At 39.6% G+C, this 12,353-nt stretch overlaps 1 protein-coding gene across 1 annotated transcript in view; it reads right to left on the bottom strand.

Moving 5' to 3' along the window:
• The window catches only part of robo2 (roundabout, axon guidance receptor, homolog 2 (Drosophila)), a 321,203-nt gene that overhangs the window by 303,010 nt on the left and 5,840 nt on the right, over positions 1–12,353 (bottom strand). The gene's annotated exons all lie outside the window — the stretch shown is intronic.

Genomic DNA, 12,353 nt, shown 5'->3' with positions numbered 1-12,353 from the left:
TTTTCCCATGGTTCAGAAGCACATCTGTTTTGCAGGTAAACAAAAAAAGTGAATGTGTAATCTGTATAAGTTCAAGGAGCCATTTTAATATTGAATTTATAATATTTTTTCTGAGTTAAGATAGTAAATTGTTATACTTGTGCCCTTTTTCTTTGTATTGGGTGTAGGTGTTTGCATGATGTATGTTATACAATGTAAAGCAACAACTAGGACAACATACCTCTCTTTCCAGTGTTTCTACCCCTCCTCCGCACTAGTCAAACCCCACCCCACCCCATCACAGCTTCCTCAAGCATTTTCTATCCATGTTGTGACTCTATTTTTTCTATAGCCTCAAGTGCTGTGTTCAAAAATGTGATGCTTTGTTAGAAATTCCAAGGCTATGGAGAGCAGGTGCAGGGCCATTGTGACAAGCACAATTTATCGGCTGCTCCCAAGCAAGGGAACACATTCAATAATGTGCTGGGAAGATTAATCCATCCCCCACACAGGGCTGGGCTTACAGGGTGCGGCGACAGAGGTAATTTACACATGCAGGTAGCCCAACTCAGCAGTTAAGGCCATTGAAGTTGTAAAATACCTGTTTATTAGCAGTCCCAATCCATTTAATTACACTTTAAACTTCACAGTTTGACACAGCCATGAATTAAAACTACAAGGCTGCCACACAGACCATACATTATGACTTCTTGTGCATTTTATAACACGATTGTTTGTTTTAGGCCATTCCACAGATGACTCCTCAAACATGCTCTTTCTGTACACTGTCTCAGCATAGTTCATTAATTTAAGGTATGTGTTTGTGTGGGTATGAACAAAGGTCAATAGAAAAGATGGATGTCTTTACAAGTGAGTATAGTACTCAGCTCTTTCACCAAACCTGTACTTTATTCAAAGATAAATGACAAACTTTGCAGCCAAATCCTAATGCTTAAGTCTGGGGGTAAGCCACAGGAGTCTTTCTTGCTGAAGGCGACAGTGCCACTTTATGCTTTTTTCTTATGGAAGGATAGGATATAGGAGGGTGGATCATTGACAGGCACGGAGAGCAGCAGGCAGTTAGACAGTCATGATGTACAGCCCTGCATAATCAGCACTCAGCCCCATTAATCTGGGCAGACTGCAACACTTGATGAGACTGTGATGCATTTGGTGGAAGGTCCCTCCCTCAAATGTCATTTTGAAGAACAGTGTCAGTGCTACCACCAAAGCAGTTGCCCAGTCACGCAGCCACACCCCTTACCACAACACCATCACGCTCAGAGGACAAACACTCCAACACTCCAAGGACATCTGGATTCTTCCCACTCTGGCAGCACAGCTAAATTTATAATCACACTGGTGAGCACATGAAAAAAACTCACATGCATAGTCAGCATCACTTGGTGCAAGCACAGGCACTGGGTCTCATTTCAAAAATCAAACAGATCTCCTTAATGATCGTCTCTCCAAGGGCGTGCGGTGATATGCCTAAATCCTGAGTCCACAGCTATTATAGCCACATGATCACAATGAGAGAATGCCATCTGGGCTCCTCTCAAGGGATAAAGGGCATTACACAAGAGCACACATGTAGGGGTCATTGTGTAAGATGACAAGGTGCACTGGACCTGTTCCTCTGCAGCTTTAACGTCTTCCCTCAAGGCAGGTCTACCCACAAAACATGTTCCATTTTAGCTTTAGTGTGTAATGGTGATTATCTTAATGGCATCTACTTTTCTTTATTAGGGATACATGTTGGTTGACCTTTATTTGGATGTCAAAACAGAGGATGTCGGATGTTGGGGTATATTATGGAAAAAATATCTTAAGCATCTAAAAAGTGTAATGTTTAGGTCAATATAATTAAGATTAATTAAAGTATCTGTGGAACTCTGATTAGTAGTTGTTCCTCACTCCATGTTCCACAGCAAAGTTGGAGAAAAACGAAAGCAGCAAGTAGCAGCAAAGTTATTCCGACTTCTGTTCCCTACTATTAGTCAAGCTCTAAAAACACTTGTCCTATGTTTCCTATTATCCAACTCCACTGCACCCTTTGTCAGACTTTCCCTGCCTTGTAAATGCCATGTCTTTCAGATTCCATGCGACAGTTTGTAACATATCTTTTTCTCAGACTTAGGAGAAATGATCCGACTCTTTTCACAGGCTCAGAACTTAGTAGTAAATTTGAACACAGCAGCTCCATGACATCTCAAGACAAATCTTGAGATGGTGTGATACAATCAAAAGCTAACAGCTACTGAACAGATGTTGTAGTGAGACTGTTTTGTCAACTAGCTTATCATTTTAGCGGTGAGCGCTATGATAATTCAAACTCTTACTCTGACTGCTGTATACCAACTCACACAATAGTTGATCTCTACTCTCTTGAACTTGTAACTACCGTTTGCCTGTGAAGCCAATGATCTAGTAGCTGTGCCTTTTAGTCTGTTGCTCTGGGTAAGCAAGCAGTTAACTGACTAACATGAATTCAAATGCAATTTCTTTGTTTCTCTCTAGTTCTCCAGGGAGAAGGTTTAAAGGGCACAACCTCAAATAAAAAAAACTTAGTGTGCATAACATTTATATAATTTCTCTCCTGTAACACTGAATAAACATTATCACAGTGATTTTAGTTGCAAAAGAGGTGCTGCTAGGGGAGAACCGAAAGCCAGATAGTTAGACTTAATGGGCCTTGCTATGTGTGGGGAGTCGGAGGCTGTGACTGTGACATAGTCCACTGGGACTTCACTCCCTTACTCTGTACTGGGCGGTAGATGTGCCATTTTGTGCCTTTTTTATGGCCCTCTGTAATATTTCATGACCCTGTACATTGGTAAATCAGAGGGAAGTAGATGAAAAGCACAGCAGAAACAGCTATAGTTTTCTAAAATAAAGATTGCCACAAAAACTCGTCCAGCATGATGTCTTTTGGCTCACTAGCATTATGGTCATCAAAATAAGCAAGTGCAACCAGGCATCCTAAATGAATTCTCTAAATGGTTATTTTCAAAAGATGGCTTTCAGAAGTCATTTGTGTTGTAATGGGGTTGTACCCTGCTGTGTTGGGGGCTTTTATTCAATTGAATACAACAACCATGTTTGGGCTAATGAATCTTAAATGACTTTGACTCCTCACTTTCATTAAAAAAGAAGACACTGCAGTCCCACAGGTCTGGAGTACACAAAAACCATCCCATTCTAAACAATGATGTTGCCTCTATTTAATAGAAATTTTGTGTGAAAAAATCCATTCAGCAAAATGTAACTTATAAAAAGCATTTAACAAGTAAAATCTGCAAAGTCAATCCTTGCCATAGATCCAAATAAAAACTGAGCTGATATGCAAAATAAAAGCCAGAAACAGATTAAATCAATGAGGACATTTGTAGTAATTATTTATTAATCTAAGCCTATGTCTTTTGGACCCTGCTCCCACCTAGACAAGTATGGTGAATTACTGCTTTCAAACAAAGCAATACTGCCATCTAGTGTGATGAGAAATCTGGACATGTCTCCACTTGCTTAGCATATCCCCCTACAGTACCATATTTAGAGTATTAAATTATACATTGAAATCAAGGATAACATACTGTCCAATATGTGTTGCACAATAGAAGCAAGAACACTTTAAGGTGTGCTGAAGGATACAGTGTACAAATGCAATGAAACACCACATCATCACATGTGTAATTAGAATATTACAAGCATGTTGTAATATTGACAGGTAATGCACAAAAACACTGCAGTAAGGAATGGGGCGAAGTAATGCTACGCACTTGGGATCCATATAAATTCAACTTTAGATGAATTTGCCATTTGCGAAAAGTTGAAATATCTTTATAGATAGGTTTACATTTGACTAAAGACACACATAAGTGTGTGTGTGTGTGTGTGTGTGTGTGTGTGTGTGTGTGTGTCTATACTGACAGAGAGTCAGGTATGCAAGGTTCTGTAACTTTTTAAGTATTCATACTTTTCGTCTTGTCATTTATGATCCGTCCCAGAATGCACTGCCTTCAGGTTGTGCCAAATGAGCAAGGACTCCCACTCATTTATACAAGCAGTTCTTTCAGCAAGGCTGAGGTACTGTTTCCTCTGTGCCACCACACTTTCACTTTGAATGTCTGCCATGCTCTCTCAAGGTTTTGAAAGTTGGCTCAGGTGTCAGGATCAACTAAACCCCTGCAGTGACAAACGGCATGATAGTCGTAGTCGTATCCTGCCTCTGTCTGAGCCCTCTGGTATGTTTGCTAGATATCAGCACGTTTACTTTACTTGAAGCAGACAGTGAGCTGTCAGGAAATTGTTCTGGCAAGCCATCAACATGCTCTCCAAGCATTATACAGAGAGCAATATGATATTTACAAGACTTTTAATGCAAAATTGGTACTGTGATTGTGGGCAAGAACTGTGCTTGAGACTTTTTGTTGTATAATATCCTAACACATGGACGTGGTTTGTAATAGCTCTTATTATGCTTTATTAAGATTATCATTATGGATAACATATATATGTTCAATTTAAAGTGTCACAAGTTAGTGCTATATGTGCTGTTAGTTTAACCCAGAAGTAGAGATGATGAATAAAACAGTATTTAAAGAATGGTTGTAAAATGATCACCATTGCCAGTGTAATGACTCTCTCAATGTACCTGCTCGCAGGTCCAGGCGCTTTTCATTGTGTAAATGTAAAACACTACACCCACTGTAATATAATCAGCTTACTTGTCAAATTGTACTTTCCCACACTGGACTTAAATACATTAGTGTCTTCATTGCCAGGTCACTCTGTTACTCACAGATTCAATATCCATTTATCCTTTGTAAAAAAAAAAAAAATCAATCTGCAAGGTGGTTGGCAGGCTTCCACAGCTGCTGATAAAGCAAAGTTGTCTTTGGGCACATTACGAGCAGCTGAAGTGCCTCCAGTGCTGTGTCCAGGGTTGTGCAGTGTATATGAGAAATGACTTGCAAATCATTCACATTGATTGTTTACTTAAAGATCGTGACATAGCAGACTTATCATAAAGAGAGGCAAGGGAGTTGTGTGACAGTTTGATATGATGCCACAGAACAGCATCGACAGCACACCTTCTATTTTAGGCATTTATATGATTATCTTGACCAGAACAATTAAGAATGAGTCCAGATGAGGAAATATTCCTAGAATTCCAAGATTTACTTTGACCAGAATTATGAGGGGCACAGCGAGTACCTTTAGAACTATATTTCTCAGTACAATATACAATTGTTTAATCTAGAAATAAATCAAATTAGGTGCTCAGAAGAGTTTTACAAAGAAATAGTTATAATCTCTTGAAGTGGCAACTGGAGAAAAGCCTCAATATGATGGAAAGGGAAACAAAGCTACTCCATACTCCAAATCTGTATTTCAGAGATTGTTTTGTTTTGAGATTTGATTGTGCTATTTTGTGTATATTCAATGTACATGAAACATTTTCGCTCTATTAGCACCCAGTGTGTAATGGTGTTTCCACTGTTGTACATAATTATAGTAAAAACTTTTATAAACATAGAACTAATGTTAACTATTGTACACTCCACATCATCGTCCTCTGACGGGTAGATATCAAGAAAAAGTTAATTCAATAACAGAAGTATTTAAAATGAACTGAATATATAATATGCTGTTATTGAATGCTGCTGGAACTTAATGGTTTTGATTGATAAAACCTTTATAGATTTAAGACCAGTCCTTGGTGCCACTATATACTCACAAATGACTCTAGCAAAGCAAGGAAATGGATGAAATAAAAACTACTGTCAAGGAGCAAATAATCTTTGACTGTGGCATGTATAATACTTAAAAATAGATCCTGGAGATAGATTAATGGAGCTAGAAAGACCAGACCTAATTAGTCTTGGAACTACTATTTTCTGGTCCGGCAGCCACCATTTCACCACTTGGTTACTGCTTTCTCTGCACTGAATTGATGGTCAGGAGGGCCATGTACTGAGATGTGTAGGAGGACCCTAAGCATCTTGTTAACCAAGCACGATGTCCGGTCTGGCTTATTTTTCACCATGCTCAAGAACCCACACTCACAGCAAGATGAACTCATGAGGAACACTCAGTGACCTTAATTTGCTTAGGCTGGTCTTTCCTTCCAGCAGCAACCTTAAGGAGCCGCTGCCACAGCACCTGGGGTTTAAGGTGCCTGTAGTAACGCTGAATGAGGCCCTTCAGGTCAAGCCACTCTCTCTTAGCTGTTGCTACAAAAGTACCAACATGCTCTAAGTAGGGATTGGAAATGCTCTATGAATTCAATAGGCACAGCATTGCCAAACAATGCCAGTTCAGCTGTGTCACCTGGTCAGTTAGACAGATCAAAGAGGATGGAGGTTAGCTTCAGAATTCTTTTCTAAAGATTATCAAAGTGTGCTGACAGAAACCTATGCGTCTTTGATGAGCAAGTTGAAGATGGAGTTGAACTCGAAATTCCGCCAGCTGTTTCCACGTCCATTCTCATTGTGTACATACTAGATCATTGGGCTTGGGTCTGTCTCAGTTTGTAATTAATTAATTAATTAAGATTAGGAACAATTTACTCATCGTAATCCATAAAAATGAAAGCAAAAAATATGTTATATTGTGATTATAATAATGTTTTAAGTGTGTATAACACACAAAATATTTGCTATGACGTTGACAATGTGTAACTGTCCATGTTGCAAAAGCTTAAATACTTTAAATTTAAAATGTTATATAATCGCAGAACAAAATGGGTATAGTCTTTCAATGTTATAATCAACGCGCAAAAAAAATCTAAACACTTTCATGGAGGACTTACATAAATCTGCTTTAGCAATTCATATAGAAAATACTTCTGTTCAAGAATAAAACAAAACAAATTTTACCAACCTGCATAACTACAAGTGACTGTGTTGTCCTTTGTAGGTGATCAGAGACCGTCTGTAAGGTCAGTTCATCCCTGGGAAACAGCAGGCTGAGCTGCTTCACCTCTGAAAGATGTCAGACACCAAGTGAGTGAAAGTCACGATCGTAACTGTGTCAGAACTGATAAATGAAAGTATCCTCCCTTTCATTACTAAACTGCCCTCCCTGTCATTTGGATCACCAACATGTTTCTTAATGTCAACCTGGGTAACTTCACAATTGTTTACCAAACCTTCAAGGGTTCTGGTGGAAGAACATGACTTCCACATACACCCAGGGCCCTTGGAGGTTTGGTTGCATCAAATTCTCCTGGCTTGACCACATCTATACCATAGCTTTCCCCAGTACATGGAATCCATAGAAAGCCTTTGTCCAGTCGAAGTAGAACTTGTAAAAACCATTCAGCGTCTCCTTTAATTCAACCAGCAGAGGCACTGATTTGATGCTGTCAAGCACCGACAGCTCCAGTCTGTCAGCCACACACCTAGGGATGGGTACCGAATTTGGTACTTTTATTGGTACCGACCGAATTCCCCCCGAATTACCGAGTATCAATTCACGTGAAGTCAATCAGTACCACATTTCGGTACCTGAACGCACCTTCAAGGGCGTCAGTTAGAGCGGAAGTCGCGGCGACGGCAGTGGACGCAGAAGAGCGTGATTACGTGATTACTTCCACTCCGTCTGAGAGAGTATTCTCCACAGGTTGGGACACAGTCACATACCTGCAAACTTGTCGCTTTTCTGCAACAATTGCCTTTTTCTTCGTCAATTGGGTCATTCATGTGAATCGCATAGAACCGGAGAGTTTTTTTTTTTTTTGGGGGGGGGGGGGGGGGGGTATTGACGGGACATGGACTGAACGTAAAGTACGTTGCATTCTCTGTCAGAAAGACAACGAATTTGTCTTCAAAATAAGAGCTTTACATTGCACTCCATTGGAGTTTAGAACTGGGTTCTTAGCGGGGGGCTTTTAATTTGAAAGTAGCGACCGGTAGTAGCTTGCCGCTACGACACAAGCGGACAACTAAGACAGCTACAGAGGCCGAGGAGACGCTAGCATCTCCTGGATCTCAGCGGCTGTCCAGTTGCTCATCTTGACGTCCGCAGATGAAGTGATGGACTGACTGCTGTGATCAGCTGTTTCCTGGTTTTGAAACTCCCCCGCTGTGGGTCACACCATAGACATATATACATAGATGCCTCATTGAGCGCTGGACCGTACGTCGACGTCGCCACCATATTGGAGGAGGCAGCTCAGCCCAGTGAACAATACGAGTCAATGAAGTGAACTTTATAAAGCTCACTTCCAGTGTTTCCCCCAGTAATTTCTGTGACTGTGGCATGGGAGGGGGGGCCGGGCAGTTTGGGTCATCATACTGTAATATTTATACTGATGTCATAGGCTACTTTCTCTGGTTATAATGCTCTCACACAGCCATCATGAACTCCCCTGCATGGGCTTAGAATGAAGATTCATCTACTATTGTAAAGAAATACTATTTTTATCATTTGTTTCAAGAGAGGAGTTATCTAAGTCAGAGTCCTGCACGGGTGAAAAATCATGTAGCCTACTGTGTCGGACACAGATGCGGATCGGGTCGGACGCCTGGAGAGGCGGGTTGGGTTTTCACGATTGCCATTTTCAAGGCGTCACTTATCATCAGTCATTATTAGCAACACAAATGATAAGCATTTATATTTCATATGAGCTCATTCATGCGTGCTTGCGCCCTCCCAGAACTCCCATTGCCCACGCTGTCTTACTTTCACTTTTAAAAGTTGCGTCCGTCCAATTTTCCTTCGGGCGTCGGTATCAATTTATAGCAGGTCGGCTCGGGTACGGAATGTAATTTGTGCTACTGTTGGAAAACAGGTCGGATGCGGTTTTAAGTATGGCGGGTTCAGGCGGGTTTGCAAAATAAGACCCGTGTAGGACTCTGATCTAAGTGACCATTTTAATCCTCTAGCTAATTATCAAGCTAAATATCCAACATGCTAGTTAACGTCAAAGACTGCAGTGGAAGACGACGGTAAAATATTTCCTTTCTCTAACACTGGATTTATTTATGCCTAAATTTTTAAGGTTTGGCGGCTTTTATTTTGCTGTGGCGGTGCGCCACAGTCTATTACATGTAGGGGAAACCCTGTCACTTCTACAAAGTGCCATAAGTTAATGCCTCTCATTTACACATTCACACACGTACGGATATATTCAGGAAACAGATACGAACCAAAAACAACGTAACGTTCTCTGATGACTATAAACATTAACTACTCCTTACATGTTCAGTCTACAGGTCCGCACCAAACCACAATATGTATTTATATAATGTTTTTACAAGTGTTTATAGCTGCTAATGTATGTAACGTAAATATTTAATCTGTGTCTATAATAACCCCATCCTGACATGTAAATGTGACATCTTTCTACCATACTGTCAACTTGTTTAATAAAATTTAAGTTTAAATAACTGACTTAATATATGATTCAGAATCACTTCATTGATGCCCGACGAGAAACTGCAGCGTTACAGATGCTCCCATTCAAAGTCAAGAATATGCAGAAAAATAGTACTACTACTAATAATAATAATAATAAAAATAAAATAATAATAATAATAATAATAATAACAATAATTAAAACTATATATGGTGCATATTTATAATAGTAGCCCACTGCAACTTTACTCTTTTTTTACTATAAATAGATGTTATTTTATACAGTATCATATTTTATAATGTTCTTTCATGGAGTATATCTCTATTCTGCTGAAAAAAAGAAAGCAGGCTCACTGCTGCTGCTGTTTCTTATCTTGATTTGCAGACTTTGTTAATTTTTTGTCGCCATGATTGTTATTATTAGTACTTAGATCATCAAAAATCAAGCATAATGTGACCATGGATAGACACTTCAAAAAGTACCGAAAAACAGGTACCGATATATACCGGTACCGATTCGCAGGTACCGAGTATCAGTACCGTATCGGTTCAAATGTGAAAGGTACCCATCCCTACACACACCAGAATGGAACATGTAAGGGACACATTTGTTTTGGCTTGGCTGCCACTCCAACATCCAACATTTAAAATATTTGTCAGATCCAAATTCTTCAAACCAAAAAGTATGGCATCAAGGAATGCCTTGACCATAGGCATGCTCAACATGCTCCAGGGAACCAATGTCAACAAAATGATTGACAGGTTTTCCATCTTTAACAAAGGTCATGTAGGCCATCTCCTGGTCTTTCGCTGAGGGGTCTACACTGGAATGGGACATGACAGAGAAGATTGACCTATGGCCTTGACAAAGTTGGGCTATTCTTGTCAGTCTGTTAAATTTTCAAACATTAACACCAATGAAAAGTTTGTTCCCTTTGGCAAGACTGGGAAAAGAGCAACATCTTTTACAGAACATTATGGCAGTCTCTGCATCAAATTCTGAAAATGGGAACCTTTTTCTTCCTCTTTGGCCATTTGCATTTTCTATTTACCTCACATCTGTCTGACCTTGAGACATTTGAAGCAATCTGCAAATAGAAGAGAAAGTTTTACTATGCAGTGTATAACCCACAGTATACTCACATGAATTTACAGAAAAATACATGTTGCATCAATTTCACTAAATCAGTGGAAAAATGGTAAACCTACTGTATTCATTAATTTGTATTTAATAGAAAAAGTTCATAAAATCCATTTACCAATGAATGCCTGTGTTTACAAAATCTCTTTGATTCCCCTTTCAAGTATGTACCAACACACTCTAATACACACAGAGGCAGCTGTAGGATTGCGACTTGCTGGATAGCTGAACTGAAATTGTCTCATTAGATAATGTTAATGTTTCTCAAGGGACAAACATCAGTAATGTTACCAAGTCAGCTAGCTAGCTGGTAGGTCTAAGATGAAGGAGCTGCTCAGCTCATTATAAATGCAAACATCAGCTGCTGACTCCTTAGCTAGCAAGCGAGAACACAACATTAACATTACCGTTAACATCAAACAGTCTAGCGTTAACTAGTAAAATTAACATCTCTACTAGTTGAGCCTACCTCATCGAGTTGGGTTTAATTCTCTATTGCAGCTGTGGCTTCATTGACGAGGGTCAGCTCTTTCCTTGATGTGTGGTTAAAAAAAATTGAAGCATCCCACCACAGGACACCTTCAATATTGTGTTTCCCTCTGACAGACAATACAGGCAGTGACATTTGTGCATGTATGTATTCAAAGAGGTTTTACAAGAACTGTGTGTGCACTACATAAAACATGCAGTCAGTTTCATTTTCATTGCGATAACAGGTTGTTTTTCCTTCCTCATTCTATTTTCATCGGCTTCAAGATAAAGAGAGGTCAATCCCTGGCCATCAATTTGTTTCAAGAAGACAGTGGAGGAGGGAAAAGAACCTATGTTTTTGACTAAGTTTATTTTTAAATATAAACCTCACAACATTCTGAAAAACATGCTACTTATGCAATGTCACCCTTTAATTTCTTTTGAAGCTCACATTGACATTGCAACTACTGTATGTAAAAGGTTTTTACCCCTGCCACAAATGTGACGTGTCATTATCACATTTGGCATAGTGAGCTATAGGCATGCAGCACAGACTCACTCTCCTGCTTGCGTCTCTGCAGCACATAGTTCACCTTGACAAGAATACCATATCCTCAGCAGAAGGAGTAAAATCATGGGTAGCAGTAAAGCTAATATCCAGATGTTGACCACAAAGAAACTCTTGTTTTCTACAAACCACAGCAGAAAAACTAGAAAGGCTGTGATGGAAATGTTGTACTTCATGAAGAGAGATGTGAACTGAATTCTTACACAGGAATGTTCAATGTAACCTGTGATCTGTGACCTCGTTTTAAGTTGTTTTATGACCCATGTAAGGTATTGAATAATCACTGAGGGTTATCACTTCCTTCTCTGGGAACAATTTCCTTAAGTGTCAGAGGGCATACATTAGTAATTATCAGAGTGAAAACACACCCAGAGACAGATAAATACCATGCATTTCTCCTAAGACACTGAGTCTTCACTTTGTAACAGACCTTCCTGTTGCTCTGTGAATGCTCCTCCTGTACAAGATTAAAGCCTTGTTTGAACTTTGAGTTGACCCCGATCTTCTTCCTCCAGTTCAAAATTATCGCAGAATTATTTTAACAGAGGCGTAAAGAGGGGGCACAGTTTTTACTAATTGATGAGTTGTTGTGCGATTCCTCACAGAGAGCTTGAGAGTTGGAAAGGATTGACCTGCCCTACTGTATTACTGACAAATTAAAGATTTGCCTTCAGCCTGTGTAAAGCTTATGATTTGCAATTCTCAGCACGTGACAGTTGGACAAAACAATGATCAGCTTTCCTTAAATTTTCTTAATCCTCCATTAAATAATTGTAACTAACTTATACAGCACAAGGGGGAGTAGTTCTCAGTACTCATCTGACAGAAGAC

The sequence above is a fragment of the Sparus aurata genome, chromosome 2, assembly GCF_900880675.1.
Source record: "Sparus aurata chromosome 2, fSpaAur1.1, whole genome shotgun sequence".
NCBI classification, from domain to species: Eukaryota; Metazoa; Chordata; class Actinopteri; order Spariformes; family Sparidae; genus Sparus; species Sparus aurata.
The sequence above is the reverse complement of the archived record's forward strand: the minus strand, read 5'-3'. Positions and strand labels throughout refer to the sequence as shown.